The sequence below is a fragment of the Amphiura filiformis genome, chromosome 15 (genome assembly GCF_039555335.1).
Source record: "Amphiura filiformis chromosome 15, Afil_fr2py, whole genome shotgun sequence".
NCBI classification, from domain to species: domain Eukaryota; kingdom Metazoa; phylum Echinodermata; class Ophiuroidea; order Amphilepidida; family Amphiuridae; genus Amphiura; species Amphiura filiformis.
The window spans coordinates 47,429,727-47,455,601 of NC_092642.1; positions in this window are offsets into that span (position 1 = coordinate 47,429,727).

Consider the following 25,875-nt stretch of genomic DNA (forward strand, 5'->3'; position numbering starts at 1 on the left):
ATATTTGAGATGTTTTTGATATTCAGCAGCTTTGAAACTGAAAGGTAAGTGTACTTATAATATTGGTTATATGTGACAATAATTGGCAGTGAAGGGGAGTCGACGAAGCATGAACATAGGAACATCATGGCAACCAATCGTCAGTAGATAAATGATATTACCGCGTGTGTTACGTACCAAACTATCAAGTAATTCCTGTCGTTAACTTGGGCAAGATGTCATAGATTTGGAGTGAAATCACATTTAGTGACAAGACTTAAGGGCTGAGTTTAATAGAAGAGTCATGGGTCATATGGGATGTCACATGGGTCACGGAAGATGTCACGTGGGTCATGGAGTGTTAACAGGGAAACAAGTGACACGATTAGGAAAAGACATGATAAAAAAGGAAAATACATGAAGAATAATGAAGCTATGTCATGTATATTTAAACATTTCGTTTCTTTTCATTTTACTTTATTGAACCCTAGTTGCTTTTTGGAGAGGGGGAATGAAAGAAGGAAGGAAAGAAAAAAGAAAGAAGAAGAAGAGAAAACTTTTTTCTCGAGTGCGGTTTTAAACCACCAACAACTCGAGTGCCAGAGACATACACGGGCCACAACGTCATCATCCCTATATCTTCGTGTCAGAAATTGCCATGATAGTAGGGCGAATCCACTAGTTCTTCAACAGCCGCGCATGGCGAGTTTGTTCGAGATAGGCCAATCGACAATTGAAAAGACCAGTATTGTATTCAATCTATGACTGCAGACATATACAGGTGATAAGTGTAACCTGCTTGTAATGCAGCGCGGTATGTTCAAAATTGTTTTCACCTATTGCTATGGTAATTAATCCGATTAATTACGTAACTTCGCCAGCGTATACATTCAAAAATTGTTTTCACCTATCGCTATGGTAATTAATCCTGTTACATCACTACTTCTACGGCGAATCACTGAATTGTTCAGAATTGAACAGGGCACCTATAATGAAAGACAAAGATAAAAAGACTAGTTTGCGTCTGACGTCATCTGTCAATCAAATTCGAGCACGGTTTGTTTACAAATGTCGTGATGATATGAGTTGCTGAACGCGGCGGTAAAACCGGGTGCCTTATTGTTAATTTTGCACCTTCAAACATACAAACCATCTCAAAAGTTAGGTCTTTATAGTAGGAAACTTTCTCTCGCGAAGGCACCATGTCAACAATGCCTAGAAAAGTTACTTTTTGCCTTGTAAAAGTACGTAATTTTTCACCATTTTCTGCTATTCCTTTTCTCCAATCGGCACCAGATAAATCGACCTTCCTTGTACGCGCTATTTAACCAATCAAGGATCATAGAGAATTTGATTGAAAGTGACGTCAGACGCAAACTATTTTTTTTTTTATCTCTGTCTTCAATTATATCTCATCAAATCACACTAATACCTCTTCAACATTGACATCGAGTTGTCATTGAACCTGGAACCTATAAGTCTCATCTTTTTTCAGTGCAATGATGATATCCTTTGTGTAACTAGGATACCTGGAGTGATTCTGTCCTCTCTTTCAACCACAGAGGTCCCGGGTTACTCCATTTGGTTTACATACCTACTAACTCTCATAGAATTTATAGCAAGATTTTTCCGATTAATTTACTGTCCTCTCAAGCATTGGGCTATTCAACCACAGAGGTCCCGGACTTTTTGTCCAGTTGTGGCTGTTGGAAATCCTTTTATTTGGCAAAAAAATTTAGTTTAAAATCAGACATCCTCACTCAAACTTTCCGTGATTTTTCCTTCATTTGATTGAATTTTTCCATAAAATTGCAACTGAAATTTTTTTCCAGACTTGGAAATAATTTACTTTGGTTGAAATTTTACCTCATGTCAAGCATTTTAAACCGTTTCTCCTGCATATTTTTTTTAAAACCGATGTCAAAACGCCAATAAGTCCCACCGACCTTAACATTAAAAATAACTTTATTGATTGCGAGAAGACAGCGTTTAGTTTCACTATAAATCGAACGCCATCGAACTTGATGCCAATTCAGCCTTATTGAAACTTTATACATTTGAAATAGGCATTTTCATATGAATCGGCATTTTGTTAAACATCATATATACGTTCTTGTTTTATTGAACGCCGGACATATAGATTGAAATTAAGTACGTAAGTAAATAAGTTAATTTACAAATTACAAAGTGTAACTTAAACACGATTTTCAATGCAAAGTATGGTAAATTTGATTGAAAAACCACCAAGTAGTTACCGAATTTGTTTGCATTTTTACATTCCGAAGTTGTGTTAGGTTAGGGTACACCCCGTCAGTCCGAAATTCCCGTCAGTCCGAACCACCGGTAGTCCGAATTTTAAGCTTACCTAACGCTAGCCCTAACCCTAAACCTAACCCTAACCCTAACCCTTACCCTAACCCTAACCCTAACCCTAACCTTTACCCTAACCTTAAAAATTGGACTAGCGGTGGTTCGGACTGACGGTGTTTCGGACTGACGGGGAGACCCCTTAGGTTCAACATGTTTTCAAAGAAATAAGTTGTGCACTCACGTTTCCATTCTGTCGACACTATGTGTTGTATTTATCTAATAATGTGATCATCATTTACATTTAGATCTTTATTTTAAGGCAATAACATTGGCGTCCACCCGTTCAGCTAGATAGTACATGTTAGTATGGATGAGACCCAGGTGCTTCCGTGCTATGCTATCATTGAAAGAGTCTATAACCGTTAACCTAACTATATTACAAAATAAAATTACTTGTTGATGTTTTCAATGTACAACGACCCTTAAGAATGAAAAATGTTTCAGTACCAAACTGAATGTATTCAACTTTCATTAAATATAACGGTAATATTATTTATTGTGTCACTGCTCTTCTTTTTGTTCTTTTTTTTACCTTCTTCTGCTTCTTCTTCTTCTTCTTCTTCTTCGCCAGGATGATTGTCTTCTTATATAGGAATCCAATTTCACGCATTCCTACACCTCAATGGCAGCCATAGCTGGGTCCCCGTCGGCTCCATCCCACCTAAAATTAATGTGAAATGATGTGGCCTTGGCGGAGATTTTAAACAGCGTTACATATCCCTTGTTACACGTAGACAAAAGAGTATGATGAAAGTTTACAACACAATACAATATAATATGGATTTTAAGCGGCTTATCCACCCAATTGGGCAGTCATTACCCCAGTTTGGTACGGAGGGGACCCAGTAATGGCCGAATGAATTCTGACCATCACTGGGCTCGTTGGATTCGTCTATACGGTATGATATTACATTTATCATAACCTCGATACACTAACAAACCAAAATACATGCGTGTTTTGTAGCATAGATACAACATTTGATGCAGCTACACTCGCTCATGCATAACAACTCAATATCACATAGCTATAGTAACACTGTGCCTCATTGATGCAACTGTGTTACTAATTAATAAGTTTGATAAGATCAAATGTCGTGATTTTGTTAAAAAGTAACATGCACGTATCCTGACTCTGTGTACTCTGTGGTACTCTTTCAAATTTCATCATTTAAACGATAAGAAATCGACATGAAACAATGAAAAATGTTATGTTGCATAAAATGCACACCAATGGACAAACAATGTTTAAAAAGCAAGATAAAATAACCTTCTAAACTTCCGAATTAAGTTACAAATATTTTGAGGCACTTCTTTCTTTTTTCCTCTCCCTTCTTCGTTTTTTTCTTTTCTTTTCTTTTTCTCCCTCCTGTTCTTTCTCTGCCTTCCCGATTTCCTCTTTCGATTTATTTTGTTAGGGGTCACTCTGCAGCCCCCTTCCCCTCCGTGGCTACGTCATTGCCTGGTGGCGATAATAACCAACCAACGGTAAAACAACGGTACACCAATTCAGGTCGATTTTTGTACGTCTAACAATACTAGTATAATAGCATTTTAAATGAAGGTCAGTTAGGTAAGCCTGTTATTCACAAGCTTTGTTTCAATTTGTCGCATCCCAGGCCGGAGCTTAAGGTTTGTGTTGATGAGGATAACATAAGCTTTGATGATGCGACATACCATGAAGCACAACGAGCTGATGAGACGATATACAATGTTGGTTTGTTTACCATGTTTACTAGCTGGAGAAAGAAAGACACATAGGTTATTTCGTGATTTGCAAGTTTAAAATTTCAGTTAATTTGATAATTAACTGAAATTTGATACTTGCAAATCATTAATTTTTGCACAATTAAATGCTGTGGAATTTTGATCAATCCAATCTAATGCAAAAGGTTTGGAAATAAATTTGATTTATCAAAATCATTATGCTTTCTATATAATAACTTTGAAGCGTTGGAAACCGTTTGAAGATTATTATAGCCGAGTCCGTATGCAAATGTTATAGCCATTAAATCATTTTCTTATTTTGTTCAATGGTTTGTTCTTGTGTCTCTATTTTATTTGGCAAAGTTAGAATGATTTGATCCGACCACAAACATTCACATGCATCATTTTTTTTTATTTAGCTACAGTTCGAACAATCAAAAACATTTTTAAAAAACTTACTGCAAAACGTTCGGACAATGTTATTTTACAATAACATTTTGAGCACTGTAGAATATACAGTCCATTAATCAAGACAAAATTCAAGAGAAATCAAAAGACATTGTGGAGGAAATATTTGAAGACCAAAAACCAATGAATTACGGCTTTCTGGTTCCGAACCCTCGATATAGGGTTTGTGTTGCGGGCAGGGGTTGGAGCACAAGACAATCACCCATCATTGATCATTAACATGATTAATAACAATCAGATAAAAGTGGTTTGCCCTTATTTTAAAGTTTCTTTACAAGTAACAACTATTTCTTAGTGTAAACTATATGCTTTATATCATCTAATTCAGGCCTAGCGTTAGTTGATGAAATCCTAGACCGTAATGTGTGGAATAACACACGGGAGAGTAGCCGATGAATGAAATATTTACGCGGCCTAGTGAAACGCTTTAATCCTATAAACGTGGGACTTTGGAAACTGGGATTAAGCAAACGCTCATATGATTATGAATAAACCAGAATCGGTTTGCTAGTGCGGAAATTAGAAACAAAGACAAAGACACAAAAACTGCTAATTAATGGGTAATTTGATTGTAATAAGGAACGATTTTTGCAACACTTGTGTTAGAGTATTGCCTATATTGGATTCGGTTTAATATCTAAGTACCAGAAGGTTAGGAAAGGCTTTAATAAAAAGAAACGTACAAAGGTGGTAAGATGGCTCTTGTATTGTAAGCCAACTTGATCAAAATTTTATATCTGTTAAATCTTGATGTCAATGAATGTTAATTGAGAGAAGCATTTGTAATTTCGTGACGCTAAATTTCATTGCATTGATAGCATTGAGAATGGTCGTCGTATTCATGGTTTAGTTATTAGGCGTGCATTCATGGTGCACTAACCAACCTTATATTATTTAAAGCAAAGGCTGTGAAATCATTAAAGCAAACCCTAATTTAGAGACCAAAGTTTTCCGTTTCATCAGTAAAGAAAATGGAATTCAGTGTTTTGGTAGAAAACAGTTTACGGTTTTGGAGGAGACTTTTTCAGACTTTTTCAGACTAATTTATGTCATTTTAAGCTTTGCTTTGCCTTAAAGACTCCAAATCCATGCTACCAATAATCATGATAATGGTCTGTCTATGTTGAGGGTGCAAATTTGCAATTTGTAAACTGTTGGAAGCTGGTATTGCAATTCACAAAACCATGAAAACGAAATTTGTCTTTTAGAAAACGGAAAACGTTGGTCTTTACTATGATTATAAAAATAATGCAAACTTATAATCATCATGTTAAGAGTAAAGCAGTTGTTACAGCCGGTATAGCTATGCTACACTGCAAAAAATATTTTACTCAACATTGAGTAAAAAGGTCACAACTCAACAGTTGAGTAAAAAGTTACTCAACATTGAGCTCATATAAGTCACAACTCAACAAATGAGTAAAAAATTACTCAACATGAGCTCAATGTTGAGTCATTTTTACTCAACTGTTGAGTTGTGAGTTGTGACCTTTTTACTCAATGTTGAGTAAAATATTTTTTGCAGTGTACCATTTTCCCATGGTTTTGGTGTTAATATGTTCTCATCGAGGAAAATAGTTTTTAGTTCTAAAATGTAAGTAATAATCTCTACAGAAATGTAAAAAAAGGTTTTGATTGCTTTGGATATTTTTTCTCTCTCTCTGTTTTTTCAGGCGCATATTGTGTTCTTTTAAAATAAATAACATATAGTTTTGTGGCTATGGTTTACGGCTGCATGGCCAAAAATGAGCCCGTACGCTACTTTATTGGACCAGAGTAATTTAGAGCAAAATATTTTGTCCATCGGATCAACTTATGTCATAAAATACAATTAATACCATGGCTAATTATTGCAAATTGGCATACGCTTTCCCTTGTTCCAGAAGCTTTCTATATATCACTGCAAAAGGCAAAACAGTACTGTTTTGTGTAGGATATGTAAATTTAAAACTAACGATCTTAACTAAATCCATCTCATTTTTATTTACCTGGTGAAGTTCAAGGCAGTTTTGAATCCGTCATGTCATCGGGACATGTCGGCCGAAACACATTCACATCACGGATTGGCAAAGCGTACGGCGGGGAACCATCACGTAAATCCTGGCCGCTTAACCCGGCTTCAAGAGTGATATGACCCGTCTTATAAGGCTGAAGGGGGTCGTACAACTGCGCTGTATTGCGGCTTGGCCTGGCGTGATCGCACCTTTGATCTCACAGGTACGAATTGAAGACTTCATCCTCAATTTCAGATTAATTTCACCATGGTGAACCTGGAATTGCTTGAATGTTATTGAGCGTATTCTTGGTTCATGTAAAGGTGCAGTGGATTTGCAGGTTTTTGTGGGCTGAGCACGGCACACCTTGCGATTACATGAGTATGCCTCATCCCGGGTGCCTAGTAATGATAAACAAATGTGCGTAAAAATAATAAAAGATATGCTAGCATTGATCAAAAACGTGAAAATAAAAAATATCGAATATCCTGAAGATATGAACGATACCATGGATACTGGATTTCGCTATTCAAGTTGAAATCCATACACCATCTATGGAAGACACGACCTTAATCTTCCACACAGTGAGTGTGATTTTTAAATGGGATTACCTGAATGTGTTACTCCACTTGAAACTAAGAACCCATGTGTGGGAGATTAATGTTAACTCTTCCACAGGGGTGTCTATGGATTTCCACTGATAGCCCATTGATAAATATCGCCGTTTCCATAAAGTCTTTATATTATTATAATTAATCTAAATGAGATGTAAAAACAAGATCCCAAAAAGTAATAACCCCCTTATAAAATGAATGACCACTATTCCAAAAGGGTTGATCGTATGCCAAATTTGGGATTTGCAGTCTGAGCAGAATTTATTGTTGCGCATTATGACACCTCATTTGTTGCAATTGTCACAATATTGATGCCGCAGCGCACCAAAAAATTTGAAAGTTGCAGCAAAATCATATTGCCCTGTATTCAGTATCCATTCTTGAGGGACATTTGCTCAGCTCTCATTGTCTCATTGGATTATTCTTTTTGTTTCATGCATGGGAATAACAATTTTCTTTATTCACATCTGAGATCATTATTCACGCAATGTCAAAATGAAACATGAAGATTTCATTATTTTTTCAGACAAACAAGGTTCTAAATGGCCTATAATTGCAAGTTGTTCTTTCAGTGGTAAATTAAGATTCAAAATCCTGATTGGGAGGTGTTACCAACAGATGTAACCCGTGGCCTTCCACTTCTTGTGACCTTGTTGGTAGCAGAAAACATTGATGTCATGTTTTAATATGGGATCACGAAACAAGAAGAATAATCTTATGAGAGCCCAACGTATTTCATTCAATGGATACTGAATAAAAGGCAATAGGATTTTGCTACAAGCCTACACAACTTTCAAACCTTAGGTTACTTTCATTTAAATGCACGCTGCGACATCAATATTGGGACCATTGCAACAAATGAGGTGACATAATGCGCAGAAATATAATATTCTTCGACTGCATATCCCAAATTAGGCATACGATTAACTGTTTTAACATTTAAAACTAACAGCTTTACATTTGGATCACTTGCGTTTTTTCATAATACGTTCCAGAGCTTAATGACAATGAAGGGGTATCATATGATGCGATCCACGAAATAGAAGTGAAGTTGATATAGGTAAGAATAAGACGCAAGATTTTAAAATACATAAAATATCATAACCAAAGGGATTATGCCTTTCTATAAGAAAACCCTGACAACGCCACCGGGGAGTACCCAGGAGTTGCAGTGGGGTATTATAGGAGTGGGTGAAGTTTGAGAGAGCAAGGATAGATGGATGGCAGAGGAAAGGGGAGAATACGGTGATGGGAGGGGAGGGGAAACAGGAGGAGGAGGGGAGAAAGATAGATAAGGAGGGAAAGGAAAGAAAGAATTGCTGTTTCATTACGCTTTGTGTTGCAAAATGGAATTATGAAATTAACAAATCTAACGTTGACTTAAATAATTGAGCCTTTATTAAATAATATAGCCCTACGATCATAAGAATAAATTACTGATTTGTCTTTTGTCTTGAAGTGTGACCAATAACCCACTTGACCAAACAAAAGGGGGCAGTCGCTTACACATGGCCATATTTTGATCGAACATTGATACATATGTCTCGAGTTTAAGCGACAAGACGTTGAACTGAGAAATAATCCAATCGATTATGTGAAGTTGCCGTTAAAGTTGAAGTAAATTGTTAAACTTCATTTCGCAAACTCTCTAATGTAATGTAACATTTAATATAGGTCCTATATGTTGCTGAGAATGCTTGCACATAATGTACTTAATACATTATGTAAAAATTAAGTTTATTAAAGATGAATATTTAGATTTTCTGATTTACGTTTCAATATACACAAGGTATAGGCAAATTCTATTTTTTGTTTATCTTGGGAAAAAAGTCCAGAGATTTCCTGCTCTCATTTTAGCAGTTATAGTACCATAGCTTTAAACTTTGTTTGTGGATAAATTATGCCACATGAATTTTCTCAGCTTCTATACTGCAAGGATTTACCCATGAATAACCATGGTAACGCCAAAATGGATAAGATGCAACTTTGAGGTGATTTAAAATGATTCTTGTTTTACCATGCTCATCTATCAGGGGCACAGTTCTTAAACCCCAATACATTTTGTACATTCATTGAATGACCTTTGAAAATTTGGGTACAAAAACTCATACTCTGCAACTTGAGGTCAAATTTTACACTATGATTATGTAATTGAGGTTATTGGACTATGCCATTGATATGAGGCTATTGTGCTGCATAGTGATTGCTACTACTTGGAAAATAAATGAGACTTATCTGGAGTCACAAACACATACGGTAGAGCGCCATCTTTTATTATCTTCTACAGAAATCGCAATTGTTACCGTACTTCAGCATTTATGATGTCGTATTTATTAATATGGTCTTGTTGTTAATCTTAATAGTTCATTAATTTTACAATTTATCACTAATTCTTTGCTCCTCTTTTCAACTTTGGCAATTAACTTACTCATAGGTCGGACAGAGTTGATGAAGTGCAAGTTGCTTTTTACCAAAATGGCAAGATGCGATTATTCCCTAAAGCTTTGGAATTGAATCATTATCATTGATTGAAGATGACCAACCCTTGAGGGTTATTTATATGAACATGATCCAAAATTGAATTACAGCTTCTGAATCTAAAGGCAAATCATAACAAATTGTTAAATTGAGACCAGACGCTCATTCTGTGGTATGTAACAAGCACCGGATGAGCACTATCATAGCCGATGAATCCCGAAGGAGGGGCGAACATTACTTTAGTCTAAAAACATGTCACTTCTCGTCAATTCTCGTGATGTCACGTATCATCCTAAGGCGGACAGACTTGTTGATGGGTCAATTTTAAACAAGAGAATCGAAGATAGGATAGCCCAAAATAGACCAAGTGATGCACTGATGAAATTTCATCGAATTTGTTCTGCAAAATCTGATTGAATGACAGAAGAGCCCTCTTGAATGACAGCACCAATTATACGCAAAAGTGCATGGTGTAACAATTTTCTAAAAGTGTCGCGCGTCTCATTTTTGTAACCATTTGTTAATGAATGCTTTATAAATTGAACTTGAACTTGAATTCTTTTAAGTCTCTAAACTATTGTAATAATATTTGTTGGTTCTAAAACAACATAGAAACAATAAAAAGACAATAAGTTACAGAGAACTTGATCCCCTACCAAACTTAATATTTTATGGATGATCATTTTGTGAATTTTTGGGTTGGGGGATATTGCATGGCTACGGCTTTGGTCCCGGTTGCACTCAAATAGGTATTAAACATAAATGGAAAACGATGCTTCGGCACTTGTTAATGGCTATACATATAACCATGATAACAATGGCATAGATATAATAAAACATTAAAGCTATAATATATTTCGGTAATTTTTTTAAAATTTGCTTATCCTTGCCAAACATTATGAAATAACAATATCGTAACAATTCATCTTGGTATAGTTTATTCATCCAATTGGTAAACACAAAGTACAAAATTAAATCAAATACTGGAACTTCGTTTTGTTAACACGAAGTTCGGAAATCTTCAGGTAACTGATTCAGGTTGGTTGATCACGAAGATGGCGATCAATATCTGAACGTCGCTGAAAGCGAAGGACTCAGAAGGAGGATTACGTTTTCAACCCGCACAGGTAGGGAACCATGCATTGAAATGTATTGATCGCCGTCTCTAACGTGACCAATCAACCTGAATCAGTCACCTGATGATGACCGATGGTATCGGACGAAAAATCGTGTTAACAAAACGAAGTACCAGTATTGATTTCTTGTCATTTTAAGCCGAAAAAATTAGGTAAAATGGAACAAAAAAGAAATTAATTCAACAAATTCGGCTAATTTTAATTTAAGTTTCATGTTTAACTTGGAACATGTGTAAACATTATGCCAACAAATCAGGGTCGACAGAAAATAACCAAATTCATTTAGATCGTACATTATAGCTGTAAGCAGAATTGTGCTCGTCCTTTTGAAAATGTTAAATGAACGGTCGAGCTCCAGATCGTTGTTATCGTCGTGAAAATTAAGAAAACCACAGGCAGAGCTAGAGACACTATAATACCATTCTTGTACTCTGCTATTATTTTAATACGTTCTACCTTCATTTTGACGAGGACCGTTTATAGTGCATTATGGTCAATTCAAAACTGCAAAGAACACAAAGCCTAAATCCAAAATACATGTAAGCAACACAATTTATATTGTTACTATTCACGATGGCCCAGATAACTGCACAAGAAATATGTAACAACACTTGAGCAAATGGTCTGGAGTGTAAACAGAACCTAGTAAACCAGAATGAACCTTCGCATAGTTTTGTAAGGCAATAAGACAATCAGTAGTTTCTCCACGCGGGTGTCTACTGCAGTCGACTAGTTTTCTTTAAAAATTCAACAATTTCATAATTGTATATTGTCATGACCATTTGGAATCAGCAAAAACAAACAAACATTAAAATGAGTACAAATAAGACAAGTATTGTTTCAATAGTTCGTGAGATAGCTCTCAAAAAGTTATCTACGAGAGCACGAAATCGCATCTTTACAAGCATACAGATATTGCGTTTCCCACTATACTGAGTCCAGTACCGTTCCGATTGAGCAAGCCGACTGCTTTCATAGTCATTTGTCAGTGGTATACCTGAAATATTATTCATTCTGTTATTTTTATTTATCTCTGTCTGACCACCTACAGAAAAACATGATTAATATCGGTTAAAAGAGCAAGACAATCCAGAGAAACCATGAATATTATGGCCAGAAGGGCGAGACATCGCCATGCCATAGAAACCGAAGTACACGGGCAGTCCTAAAATAAATTTGAGGAGCTCAAGTTAAAAGTTGTTTCATGGAATTTAAGCGTGAAGGGTTGCCTAGATCCAAATAGGGGACATCCTGTTGCCTAGCTGACAATCATTCAGTCTTCATGTCATCTTTAGGGGCCGGATACTACCTGGATTTCCACACTTCTACCTGAGGGTTACTGCACTTTTCTTCATCGTGTTACTAAAATAGGTAAAAGATTTCAATAAGGGAAAGAAACATAATATTTTCTGTAGCCATGATCTGTCTTGTTTTTGAAGACTCCGTACTACAAAATGACATGTCTTTCCGTTTGTAAATACATATTAATGTTATACAAACTTGCATAGTTCATCGGGATTGAAGTCGGATCGAAGGAAAATACGGACGGTAAGACAGTTTAACACTCGAAGCAAATCTCTTTGGAGCTACTTAATAACGACAATGATAGGTTGCCGAATTGTTTAATGTGAAATGACATATCTGATATTGCCTTACAAGACAGCTTGCCTTCTTTATGCATGGCTACGTCACTATTTCATTATCTTTCGTCGGGTATTGGCGAGTTAAAGTTCACAAGTCACAAGGCCTCAGCCCACATGGTATAACTAGCCTGCATGAAATCACGTAGTGCTTATCGAGTAGGTTGAATTCAAGGCACACCTTGTTTGGCAGTGGTGCAATATTGGTATCAAAACGTACTATCGTACTTGGAGGCTAATCCCAGTTGACCTAATTAAGCTTTTAGTCCAAAATATGTTCGTCCATTGACTACTTTGAATGCTCATTATATCAAAATGTAACAATATAACAATAATGACATTGGTCCGTTGACCACTTTGTGCCCTATCTATTTGGTCCAACTGTCATTTGCCCCACTTTCATCTCGCCCAATTGGCAAAAAGGCCACTAGCCTCCTATGTCTAGTCTGACAAATCTGGTAGGAAGTAGAATGAAACTAAGTAGGCCTACTGCATAAATGAAGTAAACGACAATACGTGGATCCTGGATTTTTCTACCGAAAATGAGTTCGACCGAAATTCCTAAACTCAATAGACCTTTTTCTAATGACGTCACCTAATCGATATTGGGGTCTCAGATGTAAACAAACAACACGTGCGTTTCCCACGTGCCCACGGTATGAAAACACCAAATACTGCGTATTCTCTCCTCTGTTTTGTCATCTTTCACTTTAGCTTCCATAAAATAATTGTTTAAACGGGAACGGTATACTAGTTACCTTTGTTCCAGCTTGTTTTGATGCTATAAAATACAAAAGATACGGAAAAACCGCGATCCTATTTGAAATTCAATCTTTGTTTTGTTTCACAATTTTGTTTACTTTTTACACCGTGACGAATGAAACGCGTACAGCGAGCTGGCAATCTCGCGCAGGACGCCTAGCGTCGCGCAAAGTTGATCGCGCGCGCCGGTGCGGTATTTCCGTTTGGGTGCTGATGTCGCGAATGCTGGACCCAATATCGATTGATTGGCGACGTTTGAGAAAAAGGTCTATACAAATATGCGTGGTGCTAACAGCGCGTCCGTTAGCACCCCGCACACGCGCGTACAGCACGCGTTTTATTGCGACGTACGCTACGGGTTGTTCCAGAATACGCAATCCACGTATTGAATAGACTGGCCCCCAGTCTCGGTTCGGTTCCATCTCTGGATAATGTAAATAAATAATTACATAATGCCCTATGAAAAAAAAAAGATGAGATTAAGCCAAAGTCCTCTACCCCCCCTTATTTTTTCAATGCCAAAAACTCATTCCTCTTCATCCACAAATCGACGCCACTAATTACACCCACCACAGTCAACCATGCAGCAATATAGAAATATACTCGATTATAAGTGAACGCGAAAGTCCATTGAGCGCTGATTCCGAGACTGGTCCAATCTGTTAGAGATCTCACTTCCAAATATTCGTTCAACGAAGCACGGTGATTCCGATGTCAATTACGAAAGCCCCGCCCCAGTTTCAATTCAAATATGGTAGCACAAAGCTATGCCGCGGGATGTGACGCAAGATCGGATGGGACACTTGTCAACAACTGAGAGGTATTGAGCTCAAGTGACACGCGTCTGATAGACCCATGGTACGCGCAATAATAAAAGGCAACCACTCGACTCGGACTTATAAGTCCGAAACTCCATTGAGCGCTGATTCCGAGACTGGTCCAATCTGTTAGAGATCTCACTTCCAAATATTCGTTCAACGAAGCACGGTGATTCCGATGTCAATTACGAAAGCCCCGCCCCAGTTTCAATTCAAATATGGTAGCACAAAGCTATGCCGCGGGATGTGACGCAAGATCGGATGGGACACTTGTCAACAACTGAGAGGTATTGAGCTCAAGTGACACGCGTCTGATAGACCCATGGTACGCGCAATAATAAAAGGCAACCACTCGACTCGGACTTAGGCCTATTGTCCATATTGCGCATATTATCGCGTGCGGTTTGCAAATGTTTGCACATTATTTAGCTAGGGAAGCCTTTTCAAATATCCCCGCGCTGCCAAGCTACGTTGATTGGTCGGTCGGATACAATATCGTTGTTTAGTCGCTTACACAAACGTTAATGTAGTGAAAACATGGACGTGGTATATAGAAAGATTGCGTGACTCCAAATCCGTAAAAGTGAACTTCCAGCATTTTGTGGGAACTGGAAGTCAAATTGCTTACAGACTGGGAGGGTCCATGTATTGGGTTGATTTTTAATGCTATGTAATCTACATTACCAGTCGTTCTCCATGGACCCGAGGGAGGGTCTACGTATTGAACTAAGTGTACGAAGTAGAGAATGAAACAAATGGTGTTGCATCGAATGCCAATTAAATCAGATGAGATTAAGCCAAATGGCAATTCGAAGGATTGCCCGTATGGGAAGAAGTAGTTAAATTAGTGGACTTCGTAATTTTGCAATACGTATGTGTGTTGGTATAATTGAAGACCGAATTAAAAAGACTAGTTTGCGTCTGACGTCAGGCCAAAGGCGCGACGTGATTGGCTACTGACCTGCACAGTACGGCATTTTTGATCTGGTTGACAGGACGTCATACGCAAACTAGTCTTTTTAATTCTGTCTTCAATTATAATATTGGGCGTGATGTGTTGGACCAAATAATTCGTCGGCCGCATCACATACTGACGTATTTGCAAAATACGTATTTCGAGAAAATCGGACTTGAAAATTTAGAGATTTTCATTTGCTTCATAATCTTGATTAAAACATTATTGTCTATTAAAACCAGGTTAGCAGTAACGCAAATATACTATATTTTCAATATAATTCACTTATTACTATCAGAGCATTACTTATTCTGCAAAAAAACAATATTAAATAAAATACGTCACTATGTGAAAAGGACTAATGACAATTTCGCTGTTCAAATGACAAATACGTCGCGCAAATACGTCAGTATGTGAAACAGTTGCGCAAATACGTCAGTATGTGAAAAGGACAAAACATCGATTTTATCGTGTAATGACAAAGTCGCGCAAATACGTCGCGCAAATACGTCAGTATGTGAAACGGCAAATTCTTCAAATTGCAGATACGACATACTGGGCTTGCGCAGTATAGGTGATCGGCAAATACGTCGTTATGTGATACAGACATTTCAAGGTTTTGTAAATACGTCAAAATTAAATTAATTAATATCTTACTAATTAAGCCACTTTGAGGCATGGTTTTTGGTGAATATATAGAGTAGAACATAACAAACTAATATACTAATTTTCTCAAAAATGTTAAAAATGTCAAATACGTCAGTATGTGATACGGCCGACGAATTGTTGTGAAAAAAGTGGCATTTGGAACAAATGGAATGTTACAATCGCATCTACATGTACATGATGCATTACGGAGTAGTCTTTTGTACCTGTGGCTCCAAAAGCATAGGCAGGGCCCATAATAGGCCAAGTGGATTATGTAATGGTGTGTCATCCCGGGTTACGCGCCCGGGTTACGCGATTTGTCATGTTTGTGATGCGATAACCAGTTTTTGATTCACTGGTGGAAGTTCAAGTTACAGGTCTGGAAACTTACGCGAAATTGCCGTCGCGCATTTGTTTACATAATGGCGCAAAAGGGGAAAAGAACAGAATTTGGTTGTTTAATTAATGAAATGACGTTATTTCCTGACCTATGACCTTTTTTGTATTTACACACTCACGTGTTCATAGCTATACCAACGTTCTTTCACACTAAATGCCGATTTTAGCGCGTGTAAAGCCTTTTACATCATAAATACAGTAATGGGGTTCCGATTGGCTTATTGATCGTCATGAAAATATCGGCACCTTGTTCGCTGACCAAGCTGCGTAGTATCGCGTGACCCAGGTGTTGCATGTTTATTACGCGTTGGTCAGTCATTGCCCACATTGTCGGTGCGAAAGGCCCTTGCCGATAACTATTTGATGTGAAACAGTTGTTCTTATTATCTGCACTACCTATAGATGAGTTGACTTCTGACGTCATTGCCTGGCAGTATGCGCACGCATTATCACAATTTCCATTGTTTTTTGCCTGGCAGTATGCCCGCGCATAATATTTTGTTCAGGACCCGTAATTTTAAAACTACCGCCACATCAGAAGAAGGCTATTGAACAGTGTAGTGATTGTATGCAGTTCGCTCAAGCATATCGATATGCCAGTCCCTTGCCTTTGTTGATAAACATTGAGGTCAACTCATCTATAAGCACGATAAGCCTACTCTGCTCTCCACATTGCCGTGCATACTAAATTCCGGAGGTTTGTCTTTTGTCCTTAAAACGTGGGTCATGGGTTTCTCTAACGGAAGTTGACCGAATGACTGAAATTCCTTCCCATAAGGTAATAGACATATTGCATAACAATAGATACAGCTTGGAGGTTAATGCATCTCCTTTGTTATATAATACGCATATTGTATTGTGGGGGAGGAATTTCGGTCAAACCTGACTTCCACTAGAGAAAAACCGGATCCATGTATTTAATAATTGACGACAACATATTGTGACTTATTGCTACAAATCAGTATAATAATATTATAGTACCTGTCGTCGTCGAGGCCTGATTAAGACGCAGCTGTTGTATTTAGCGCTCCACGTCTTTGTTACTAAAACCTATAGATTGTGACTCAATCTATTTGATGATATAATGACACCATAGAAAAATAAATTCTTTCTATTATATAAAACTATGACAAATCATATAAATACATCCAAAAAAGAAAGTCCCCACTGCTTCGAGTGTTCGTAACTTTGAGTACAATAAAACAATAAAGCGGAATTTATACTACATCGCTAAGCGATAGCGATTGGTTTTTAGCCAATGAGGTCGAGCGCTTTTTGTTGCGTTGTGATAAGCGCGCTACCTTATTGGTCAATCGCCTGTCGCTTAGCGAAAGAGTACATTGATATAAACGTGTGGAGTTCGAGACTTAAACGACTGAGTGAAATGTGATGCGATCGAAAAGGATATGTTTGGATAGGTGTCAACGATGCATATGCTCTTTAAATTGAAAAGACAGCGATCAAGGCGGGGTCTTATCGATCAATGACACACGCTGCCGCTCACGTCAGGTGAGTGGAACATGTTAGACTATACCAATTGCACCAAGTGAATAATCGATCATATCGATTTGTTTTTCAGCATAACATGGCACATGACCCAGTTCTTTTTAAACTTAATGTCAATAATTTTGTTTCAGAAAGGACATGTTCAAGTTGTGGCAACATTCACTACAGCTACCACACATTTACCAAAACCTTTGTACTTTTAGTGTACCATTTGATCTTTGTCTCTCTAGGGGACCCATGTACTTTTCCAAAGGTCATGTACCATCTTATAGTGGACAGACTATAGTGTCCACAATGATCCACTCGTTCATTATTTGCATTCTAATGACTCTCACCACTCAAAGTAGTGGGTACTCTCTTTTTGGATGTGTTTACAATGACACAAGATGAAACACCAGTAGCTGGTGAGGTAATCTTGAGTTAAGTTGATTTCAAGTCAAATATATCCCTCATAGTCTTAATATGGATCAAGATGAGTTCAACCATGACCACTCCTCAGCAGAGACGAAGTTTGCTTACTAATACCGAATACATATCTGTCACAATATGATTTTACACGACTTATAGTCACCCGTAACGTTTGTCATGTCTGTTTGGTAAAGTTCGGTTTTATATATAATTGAAATGGGAATCGGACATTCTCCATCCGTCATTTCTTTGCACGGGGAGATCTTTGTGTTTGGGTCAGTGAAGTTTATGGATGACCAGGCTCAAATACGCCTAAGATTATACCAATGACCATCTTGAACGTTCAAGATGCAATCCTGGAAGACCAAGAATTTCACGGTAATTTTAATTGACAAAATCACAGTACCAGAATCACAAAGAGCCAACCAAATGAAGCGGATCATTGTTTTGAGCCTCTTGACATACATGGGTGGCCTGAGGCACCACATCCAATTTGGTCCTATAGAACTATCGTTGAGCGGTTAGGTACCGATGACTCTTAACATCACTCCATGGAGATGTAATAAATTGTATCAAGCATAATAATTATCTGTTGCATAGTGTTATTGTTTTCATTTAAATAAAAAACGATTGAGCTGTACAAATGTTCTGGGTACGATAAAAATTGTCACCGGTCCCTCTTTGGGCACCGATAGTGCTATAGGACCAAAAAGATGTTGTGCCTAAGCGTATCAATTGTTTTGAGCCTCTTGGCATACATGGGTAGCGTAAGATGACACACCTTACATTAGACGTCCAGGATGCAATCATGAATCTACAAGACAGTCTTGTACCTGCTTGTTCAATCGATAAACCAGATTTGTTCGATTGAAAAACTTGGATTCTCGATCGAGAAACCTGGATTCTCGCCGATTATACCAAGTTTCTATTGAATAAGTTTACGGTCATGTCCTCCAAATGGGGCGTATGGATTACAACTGAAATAGCCTGCTTGATTTCATCAAAGAACGAAATTTTCAATTCCCTACGAGTTAGAAATTATTAACTTTATCCCTTTATCCCTTCATTTCTCTCAAAGGCATAAAGGTAACGGTAAAGGAGACGATCCTGTATAAACAGTGATCGGAGTGCCATCTCTCTTTCATGGCCGATTGGGCCAGACTCCTCCATGTAATGTTGCTATAGGGGTATCGCTACACCTCCTCCACAGTGAGTCTGTTTCCTTCTAGTTCTCAGCATTTAAGAATGCCGGTATCCATACACCCGGGTGGAGAGGAGTTATTCTGCAAAAGGCATTGTGGAGGCAAAACGTCTCACATAATACTGGCCCTAAGAAATGCCCAAGAAAAATTACGTAAAATTCTGAAATCTTACATGCTTAAAACACGAGTAATATTATTACATGTTTGCGGACTCTTACAAAAGCAACAGTCATGGTCGCTATGCGGTACGGGCTTATGCGCTAATTCCTTTGGACAAATCTTAAGTTCTTAGGCATATTTGTTCACATATCTCATTAAATAATGAATTACATCTTTCAACGCACAATCACTTAAGTTTATGGCTTTTTTGAAAAAGATTATCAAATTGGAATTCTTGGCAAATTGCTTTGATTCGAAAGAAATTTTGATTTCCTTTTTATTTGGCCTGCTTTAAAGTAGATTTTCCTGGGAGTTATTCAGTTTCCTTTAATAATGTTGTCTTGATAAAATCAGTTCGTGGGTTAAAATGTAAACTATTTATTACTAATAAGAGTGAAATTACAACTTATTGATATTAAACATTTATATAAGGTTTTTCCTGGTGAAGCCTTGATACTCAGAAAGACGTTTCTCCGATTCTCGGACGATTCTTCAACGATGTGATCTAATTTGGGAGAAAATGACAAAGTTTACCTTTTGGAACAAAAGGTCACCCTGATCAGTGTACTTCGGTTATAAATATTTATAAATGCGCTTTTATAAATACACACGTGACCCATGGGTACGACATACTCAGACCAGCAAGCGTGACCAAATCCTCATGCATTGACCACTATACAGAAAGGGATAGGAATTCTGTAGATAAATATTTACGTATTAATTGAATTGCAAATTTATTACACATTTTGCAGTTCCGAATTTGTAATATGTTATCAAAAACAACATTTTGAAAGTATTTGACGACGGAAAAAATATTCAAGCACGTAAACGATAATCACAAAGTTGAACAAAATGACAACTTTGCTGCACAGCAGTCTCATGTTGTTCCGCCTTTGCATTTAAATGTATAGGAAGACCACTCGCTATGTAGAAGGTCACTTGGAGACTTCACGGAGGTGGTCACGTGCGTATTTACAAAAGCGCATTTATAAATATAACCGAAGTACACTGTCTAGTCTAAGCAATCCAGCCATGTTTTCTCTGACCTTGGAGCTTAGTGCAACATAGATTTGTTTTTCCACTATACAAAGCATTTCTATGAAGTCTCTAGTATATTTATACTTAAAGTCCTAAGAGATCCCTGTAAAAGATTTCTATGCATATGCACATCTAAAATGGCTCCAATATTTTGCCATATCTTAAAGTCCTATATTAATGACCTTGTAGTGACTTATATCGCTTGTTTAAGCCCCTGGACACTACTGGTCATCTAACAGCATTTCTGATTGGTTAATGCTCATTTCAATTGCCAATTATGACTAGGCTTTAAACTATTTATGGCCAAACTTGCATTTGCAGATGATCTTATTAATACCCTCCTTGATTGGTTCAACATTGGACACAATGTTCATTTTGGCCAATCGGCAGGTAGTTCTCACGGGGTTAATATCCTATACATCGAGATATTTGACGACTCCATATAAAAAGTATAAATAAATGAATAGTAAAAAAGGATAAATAAATAACTTTTGAATGTCTGAATGAATAGCCATTAATCTCGCATCATGCACATTTGGTGATGGGCCACATTTTGACTTAATGTACATCATGATCTTTAAAAGGAACAAGACAAGATCAAACGCAAAGAAAAAACACTTCCATCAAATATTAAAGCGCGTGATCTGAGTCAATTCGAAACCAGAAAAAAATGAAGAGAGCTGAATAATGTAGATAAGTATAATCTGTATCAGTAATCCCATAGCATCTTCCAATAAGACATGTAGCATGGAAACAACAAGTGACAAATCCTACCATAAGTCTGTCACTTATCATGCATGGTACCGTTTTTAATGCTCTGCGTGCTATCCATGCGCCTCCATGGAAAAAGTTCAAGTTTTGAAATATTTTCTCAAAATATCAAGAGCTATCGTAAGAACTACTGAATCAATACTAGGCTTGTTTGTACTCATTTTAATGCATATTTCATGCTGATTCCAAATATGGTCATGAAAATTTACATTTCTGAAATTTTTGAATATCTAAATTTTTTTTTTAACTTGTCGTCTGCAGTCGACAACCGCGTGAAGAGTTAAATGTTCTATGTTTACTTAACATTTTGAAGCATTAACAATTAAATAGTTAATGCCGAAACCTATAACTGATAAAGAATGCTGAACAATTTGAACTTTACAAATAACTTATATTCATCTATTACGTATTTTGATATTAATGAGAGACTAATAGACGGGAAAAGAGAAGAAGAAAAAAAGAAGTATAAAAAGTACATTTCAGGGTTGCCTCTTATCCTATCTCTGATTGAAGGGCTCCTCTTGGGAAGCTGAGCCCAATACACATATGTTTTGAGTTAGAGATTGGCGCAAAGAAAGACTGGAACGGAAAAAGCTCCCAATTGGGCGATCTATCGTCACCCAGGCCTCAGGGGAGCTAATGAGGAAATGGCACCTAACGTGCTTCTATCAAGTATTTTGCTCAATCATTTGAAATCTATGGACAAGAAATTATACTTGAAAGAACGTTAACATTAAGCAACTATGATATTTGATTTGTGTTGTTTTTATAGAAGCTACATTGATCTGGAACGTCTGATAAACTACAAGCATATGAAATAAAAAATGTCGGCTTCCAGAAGTATTGCATGGAAGATGTTGAATGAATGGCGGAAAACGATGTGAACACGGTAATAGCGGTCAAACAATGCGGAATTTGAATTTCCTATCAGTTGAAAATGTTGGCACACTTTACGTCATTTATCGCCTACGTCGCTTGAATAATCCGACGAGTAGGACCTGTTTTTTTCTTAGTATACCAACTATACTCTGACTCAAGAAAGATTAACCACAAAAATCCACTAACCGCCCCTCCCGAAAACATTTCGTGCGGCGCGGTCACTGGACTTTCGCGATTCGTCTTTCTTGCGCCATGTGAGATAGTGATCATTGTCTGAGCTGAGGATGAGTATTTTTTAATAGTCTGGTAACTTAGAAAAAAGGTCCTACTCGTCGGACTACGCTTGCATAATACGCATAGAATATTATTGCCCTTCAAGCAGTATAATCAGAGGTACATTTCACTAACCTTTACGACACATTTTGAGTCCTTCAATCTTCATCTAACTGAAGCAATTTTGTAACCTCTCTAACTCTATATAAAACGTCAGATGTCTAACTCTATAAAACGCCCAATGTCTATGATATTCGTACCAATGGATATGTTGATACCAACAAAGTGCAAACATCCCCAGATTATTGCCTTAATGACGTCATAATTGAACAAACATCTCAGCCACAAATCATAGAAACAAATATTTGAGCTGAAATGGGCGCAAAGGATGGTCAGACAATTGCATTGAGCCGTTTGGCGATTTGCGGCGTTTGGCGCTTTACGGTGATGGGCAGACAATTGCATTAAGCCGTTTGGCGATTTGCGGCGTTTGGCGTTTGGCGCTTTACGGCGATATGCAGACAATTACATTGAGCCGTTCGGCGTTTGGCGCTTTACGGCGATATGCAGACAATTACATTGAGCCGTTCGGCGTTTGGCGCTTTACGGCGATGTGCAGACAATTACATTGAGCCGTTCGGCGTTTGGCGCTTTATGGCGATGTGCAGACAATTACATTGAGCCGTTCGGCGTTTGGCGCTTTACGGCGATGTGCAGACAATTACATTGAGCCTTTCGGCGTTTGGCGCTTTACGGCGATATGCAGTCAATTACATTGAGCCGTTCGGCGTTTGGCGCTTTAATTACATTGAGCCTTTCGGCGTTTGGCGCTTTACGGCGATATGCAGTCAATTACATTGAGCCGTTCGGCGTTTGGCGCTTTACGGCGATGTGCAGACAATTACATTGAGCCGTTCGGCGTTTGGCGCTTTACGGCGATATGCAGACAATAACATTGAGCCGTTCGGCGTTTGGCGCTTTACGGCGATGTGCAGACAATTGAATACATGAATACAAAAGCCACCTAAGTCCATGCGAAGTTATTTTGAGAGAAAAACCCGTGTATCATTTTAATTCCTTCAGTTAGATTTACCTGGTCAATATGGTAAGTTTTACGTGCAAATGAGCGGATTAACCTGTATTTAGGTATGACGATTAGCATTTCAGGGACTTCGTGGGGTTCATTTTAAATTTTGGTTTTTTGAATCATATACAAAGACAACAATGTTAGAATGAGATTACCACTAGTAAGATAATACAAAATAAAGCACACAGGTATGTATACTGTTGATAAGCATTCTGCCATGTAATATAAACCACACACTTTCCTTTATTAAACCCATTTTTTGTTCAAAAGTCATTCTCTAGCAATGAATGTGTTACAAGTGGACTTTTATACATACTGGATTTCAATCAATGTGTTACAAGACTCAAATCATGGAATTGTGTGATTCTTTCATACATGCTATTTTTCACATGCCCAATAGACACAGAGAATGAATTTGAGTTGTTCTTTCATGCATATGACAGGCCTATGTATAGCAACAATTTCCCATGCTTAACTCAATTTGGCCAAAGTATGGACTTAGGTGGCTTTTGTATTCATATATTCAATTACATTGAGCCGTTTGGCGCTTTACAGCGATGTGCAGACAATTGCATTGAACCGTTCGGCGCTTTACGGCGATGTGCAGACAATTGCATTGAGCCGTTCGACGATTTTGTTGAGCGCTTTACGGCGACAAGAAAAAATCGGGACCCCGTTGGTTTGATGAGTCCTATGGAACAGTTATGAGTTTGAATTTATGTGTTAGTGAAATAATGTACCCAATAAACAGTGCATTCAATGTATTACAAGTTTGACCCGCTTTTCCGGGCTGACGCGCAAAGTTATAAAAGAAGGTCTCATTTCAGGTTTAGTATAGACAATGGACCACAAAGGCCTCATCCCAATGGCATAGTTCAATAACCTCAATTAAACAATCATCGTGCAAAATTTGACCTCAAGTTGCAGAGTATGAGTTTTTGTACCCAAATTCGTCGGCTGTATTCCATAGTGGCGTATAGTGATTTTTGGTCATTTTTTGAAAATTGGCATATATGTTTTTAATGATGTTTTCTTTCATTTTTCTAAGTCTCATCAGTCAAAACTAGCTAATTAATTAGTAATTAATTAATTAAATGTGGCATATAGTTACAAAGTGAAATTTTTTGTTTTCCATAGTGGCGTATCGACCATACGCCACTTTTTGTACACATTTTATAAATATGAAATATCGGCAAAAATGAAAAACAGTATGTCATAGTGGCGTACACGTCTTAGTGACGTATCAGACCTATACGCCACTATGGAATACAAACGACGAAAAGTAACGCCATAAGGATTACACGGCGACCGAGGTGGCGTAAGGTTAACGTTAGGTTAGGGTATTGCGTTTTGCTTGTTTTCCATAGTGACGTATAGCTTTGTGCTTTTTGTTTTCAGTTTGCCAGCAATAGTATGTATTGATTTCTTTTGAAAAATATATGATGATCGGTTTACAATGATCGTATTTAAGTATTGATTTCTTTACTTTGAAAATATATAATGGGTTTGAGCACAAATTCAATCTATTTAAACTTGTTATTACACATCTATTTAGTTTACTACAGAAATTTCATCATTTACAAAATATAATGAATGTCTGATTTACACAACTCGATTTTAAATTGGCATTTCTTCAAACCCGATTTCCTCGAAAAGTTGTTTATTCGCGGCGCCCCACTATACGCCACTATGGAATACAGACGACGAATTGTCAAAGGTCATTCAATAAATGTTTAAATGTATTGGGGTTAAAGAACTGTGTCCCTGGTAGATGAGCATGTTGTGGATCCTAGTGATAGATAACTTAATTGACTTTGCAAGAAATAACTTCAATATTATAAATTGGAAGCTATAGGCATTTCATCGAATAACTGCAGTCATGAATATTAAATGACTACACCCATAACAATGGGCAATGTAATTACGACTTGACATTAAGTATGGATGAATTAAGAAATGGAGTACCGGTTTATTAATCGATTGTTAAATATTTAAAATTGAAATCGAAATGAGAAAAAAATGAAACAACGAATTATAGATGTAATAAATGTCTTAAACTTCAATTAAATGAGTGATCATTATGTCTGACCTCTCAGGAGAACCCCTGGTGGTTCTTGGAAGGAATCATGAAATGATCTTTGGGATCCCTGATGCTCTCTAAAAAGCCAGCAAAACCTGAAATGAATCTCCAAGAGTGTTTTTTGTGGGTGTAAGTGAGAGTGTTTCCATTCGCTGACACCATATGGAAAGGTTTCAATACAAAAACGATTCTCTTATAAACCATCTACGCACAGTTTCCACCTCGATACACCTGAGCACACATTTTCGTCTAAGAGCTTCCAAGCAGAGAACAGCAAGCAGTGAATTGTCTCCATCGCAGTCTTTGATTGTACTACACGGTTGAGTGCCTAGCATCGTATAAGCTGTGGAGCTTCTAGCTGGAAAATAGGCCTCTGTGTTCCCTTCATCCAATCAGATTTTTTTTTATATCAAACGAAAGCTAACACTTCCCCATAAAAATACTTTTCGTCACTAGGTCAACAGATAACGTAATTCAATGTAGCAAGGCGAGTGTGGTAAATCTGTT